The sequence below is a fragment of the Silurus meridionalis genome, chromosome 3 (genome assembly GCF_014805685.1).
Source record: "Silurus meridionalis isolate SWU-2019-XX chromosome 3, ASM1480568v1, whole genome shotgun sequence".
In the NCBI taxonomy this organism is placed as follows: Eukaryota; Metazoa; Chordata; class Actinopteri; order Siluriformes; family Siluridae; genus Silurus; species Silurus meridionalis.
In genome coordinates this window covers 32310409-32315285 of record NC_060886.1, presented here as the reverse complement: position 1 = coordinate 32315285, position 4877 = coordinate 32310409, and the positions used below count along the sequence as shown (strand labels likewise).

General features: G+C 41.9%; 1 non-coding gene across 1 annotated transcript; it reads right to left on the bottom strand.

The window, feature by feature from the left end:
* Nucleotides 1-366: 366 nt before the first annotated feature.
* On the bottom strand, nt 367-448 carry trnas-cga. The gene has a single exon. It is a non-coding gene; the product is annotated as a tRNA-Ser (tRNA).
* Between the last annotated feature and the right edge of the window lie 4429 nt (nt 449-4877).

Here is a 4877-nt window from a genome sequence, read left to right as displayed (position 1 = left end):
TGTGTTCTGAACTGCACGGCATCGGGAGAAAAGCTTCACCGATGGTGATTTTTAAACACACGATGATGCCAAAAGATAAACTCCCGAGAGAAATTGTTGTGAAAGGAAGGAGGAAGACAGTGAACAATGACTTACTCTTTGGATACAAGCCGTGTAACAGGCACTGTCTTTCGTTAAAGCTTGTGTAAAGTTCATTAGTTTTAATGTAGGCACCTGCAGCTTATAGACAGGTGCGGCGTATTTATGTTCAAAATGAAAATCTTTGTAACATTCAGTGGGTGCGGTTTATATTTGGATGAAATCATCAACTCCATTGTACACTTAGCAATAAGAGGGTTCATACAACACTTTAACTTAAAGCAGAACCGCTGTGAGCAGGACTCGAACCTGCGTGGGAAAACCCCATTGGATTTCGAGTCCAACGCCTTAACTTCTCGGCCATCACAGCAGTGCTGACGTGAGAAAATGGAAATGAAGAGATATCTTTATTATTCTTTTATAGTTCGTCATAGTTTCACCTTAAAATAAGCATTTAGAATTTAACAGTGTCTCTGACAAACACTGGCTAAAAAAGAAACCCTCAAAGCATCTGTCCCAGACGCACCACCCTGCCAGCAACAGTCACTCAGTCCACTCAGTGCTTGGTGTCTGACAAAAGCCAGAACGTCCCTGGGTGGGTTTGGAAACCAGCCTTTTGGTTAACAGCTAAAAGCGCTAACCAGTGGTGCCATTGGCTGAGAAAGAAATGGAAGATCTTGCACTGATTAGCTGTCATTACAAGACACACAGCGCACAAGCGAGCTTCCGAGATCAGACTAGGTCGAGCGGTCTCAGAGTGGTATGACCGTAAGCGAGAATTGCTGATTCAAATGGCAATTTATTTTTGTTTGTTTGTTTGCTTATATGCCTTTTCTGCTATTCAAGTTCAACTTTTATCACAATTTATTCACCACAGTAGATGTTTATCCTTAAATTAAGTGTAACATACTATGGATTTAGGGCAATATATATATTTCATTTCATTTAATTTTCAAACCCATCTAATGAAAATTGTCCTAGTGTAATACTGTAAGAATATATTGTCTTGATGGGGCATGCAAAATAGCAACTGAGGATTTTCTCCCTGTATGAGGGACAGACTGTTTGTCCAATCAGGTTTCGGGGGAGGAACGCGGGGAAAAAAAAGGAGAGAGACAGAAAAATGGCGGTGGGGGATGTTTTCCCAGAAAGTATTAATATCTAGACATTTGGATTAAGTTCGTTCAGCCCGGGTATAATGAATATCGTTTTCGATTTGTTTTGAAATCCGACGACCAAAGTGATCGTCGCCCAACAGCAGATCGGGAGAGAGTTCGGGACTCGGCCGACAAGCGAAACCAGACGGATTTCAGTCAGGTGTTATCCTGCGGACTTTTTGCGTGCCAGTGGAGTTGCGATCGCCTACAACTTTTTTTCTGGTATTGTTTTGTTCTCGTCGCAGATGACCTTGCAGCAGGAAGGAATACAACCAGAGAAGACCCTGTTTTGCTGAATGGGAATCGTTTGTTTTCGTGAGTAACTTGGAAGCAGAAAACTTATTCTGAAAGCACCTGTTTTGTTGCTGAATGGATGCCTTTTTCTAAAACGTGCACCAACGCTAAGGGCCCCAACTAATTACAGACCCGGGTATTTCTATATTTGTGTTTCTACATGTTGTTTTCCTTTTGAACTGACTACTGTGTTATTGGTTTCAATAGTAATTGACTGTCTATTTCAGTTTTATTGCTGATATATATAAATCCCTGTCTGAGTCTAATTTAGCATTTCTTTAATTTACTGTTTATTATTTTGTTTCACTGCAGATTGGTTTTAGAATAATAAATATCTTATTTTTGTTTATAATCCAGGATAAATGTTTCGGGATTCATTGAGAACATACTGATCAACTGTAACTATTACATTTTGGAGGCACCGGCATAGACATTTCTACTGTTTTATTTTATTGTATTTTGGGAAAGGAACTATAGGTGAAAGGCCAGCATAATTCGCAATCTATCAGCTGGGACCACAGGCTCCTGTGCGCCAAGACCCTATACACTCGTAACCATAAGGGGGGGGGTTACATTTGGAGGCACCGCTGGGATTAGACTTTCATTGTAGTGTATCTATTCTAAAGTTGTTGGGAATCTGTTGCATTATGGATCTTTCTCAGGCAGTTGAGTGGAGTCGTCAGGTTCAGGTTAGTCCTGCTAACTGTATCATACTTAGTGGGGTTCCTTTAGATGTGAAGGACGAGACCATTATGGAGGTATTAAACACTGTAAAAGTGTTTGGACGTACCCGAATTCGCGGACGACGAGGAGATAGGACAGGTATGAACTTGTTCTTGCTGATCGAATCCAGCATAAATGTTGACCCTAAAATTTTACCTCCAGAAGTGGGCATTCCTGGAGTAGTGGGGCCTTGGAGCGTTCATGTCCTTGAAACTGTAGATCCGGTTGTTCAAGAAACTACTTTTAAGGAAAAGTTGATGTTTCTGATTCAACAGGAAGGGAAGTCCTTGAGTGATGTAAAATCACTCTTTGAAGCAGAACCCTCTCCTAATGTTAATGTAGACCTGAATTTAGTGAACGCTATTGACCGTCTAGTGGATAAGTGTACACAGGGGTCACGTGATAGTCTGACGTATAGAAAACTGAGAGTGTTTTCGGGTGTGCAGCCTGTTCCACCTGGGGAAGATGATTATGAATCCTGGGCAGAGCAGGCAGCTCAGATGATTGGTGAGTGGCAATGTGCTGAGACTGTCAAGAGACAGCGCATTGTAGAAAGTTTGAGAGGGCCTGCTGCTGACATAGTTCGATTTTTGAAGGTGAGCAGTCAGAATTCAACTGTTGCTGACTATCTTAGGGCTCTTGACACTGCATATGGCAGTACAGAGAGTGAGTCAGACCTTATGGTGAAGTTTGGTAGCACTTACCAAGAGCCAGGTGAGACGCTTTCTACGTTTATGTATAGACTTGATAAGGTTCTTCACCGTATATTTCTGAAGGGTTGTGTTAAAGTGGAAGACTTAAACAAAAAACGGATGGAGCAGATCATTAAAGGAGCTCTTACTACAGACATGGTAGCGATGAGGCTAAGAGTGACTTATAGTTTGCGGGAGCCGCCAAATTTTTCAGATCTGCTTCGAGAAGTAAGGGAAGAAGAAAACTGGATTAGTTCCAGAGATGGACCCAAAGTCGGGGTGGCCACTACTACTGTTCATCAAGTAACAACCTCGGAGAAGGAGGTAGATACTTTAAAACGTGATGTGAAAGAATTGTCAGCTCAAGTGAGTAAATTGATAAAAGTATTTGGATCAACTTCTGTTTCAGAGTCATCTTCACAAAAAAATCTTTTAGCAATGTGCTCTGAGGCCAAAGTCATGGATGCTGTTCCAAAGAAAGATCTAGTGACACCTTTTAAGACAGGTGTTTTCTGTTACAGGTGTGGGGAAGATGGACATACTAAAAGAGAATGTAAAGGTGAGGAAAACTTAAGGAAGGTTAACCAGAAGCTTATTAAGCAGAGTCGCTCGACGGGAAACTCCAGAGGGGCTCTGGAAAGAGCGGCACCGGGCTCCTTTTGAAATCCGATCCAATTTCATTCCTGCTGGATTAGTGGGTCCAACATCTGAAGTTCCGGTACAAATAGAAGGGGTTTACACTAAAGCACTATTGGATAGTGGTTCACAGGTTTCTATTTTGTACAGAAGTTTTTACGATGCTTACTTAAGGCATTTACCTTTGAAGCCAGTGGAGAATCTGGAAATTTGGGGATTGAGTTCTCATAAGTATCCTTATGACGGTTATTTACCCATTCGGCTGGAATTTACAGAAGCTGTGGTTGGAGTGCCTCAAATAGTTGATACACTTGCTTTAGTTTGCCCTGATCCAAAGCCAAAGCAACCAATAGCTATATTGGTGGGGACAAATACCTCTTTAGTCCGACAGTTATTTTATGCTTGCCAGGAGAAGGCAGGAGAGAATTTCATGAATGTATTGTCTGTTCATCCAGTTGTTAGAGCGGCTTATAAGACTATTCAGGATTCTCTTGGAGTGACTTCTAGTCCTGATAAACCTGGTGTAGTGTGGTTTATTCAGCGTAAACCAATTATTTTAAAACCTGGGAACATTTGTCAAGTGCAGGGGAAGCCAAAGTTTTCTAGGGAGTTGTTGGAGAGGCATGTCTTGATTGATAGGGCTACTGATACAATGGCTCCTGAGGAATTGTTAGTGATGCCCGAACTACAGCCTGCTTCTGTTGTGTCAAACCGTGTGGTTATGGTGACGGTGAAGAACATGTCCAGTAAGGAAGTACGTTTGAAGCGTGGCACTCCTATTGCTCACATCTTTCCAGTGGAGGTTGTACCTCAACTGACTTCTAAGAGCAATGTTTCTGTACCAGATATGCACTTGTCTCCCGATTCCTTTGATTTTGGCGATTCTCCAATACCAGAGGAAGATAAACAACGTTTGATTGAAAAGCTTATGGAGAGGTACGATGTTTTTTCTTCTCATGAATGGGATGTGGGATGTTCCCGGAGTACTGTTCATGAGATCAGAGTATCGGATTCCACTCCATTTCGGGAACGATCACGTCGACTAGCTCCAAAAGATTTGGAAGATGTACGAAAGCATTTGCTTGAACTTCAGAAGAGTGGTATAATCTCCGAATCAAAAAGTCCGTATGCATCGCCAATTGTGGTGGTACGAAATAAATCAGGGAGTGTGAGGATGTGTGTAGATTATCGTACTCTAAATCGGAGAACAATACCTGATCAGTATACAGTCCCGAGGATTGAAGATGCTTTACACTGTTTGTCCGGTAGCAAATGGTTTTCTGTGCTGGACTTAAGA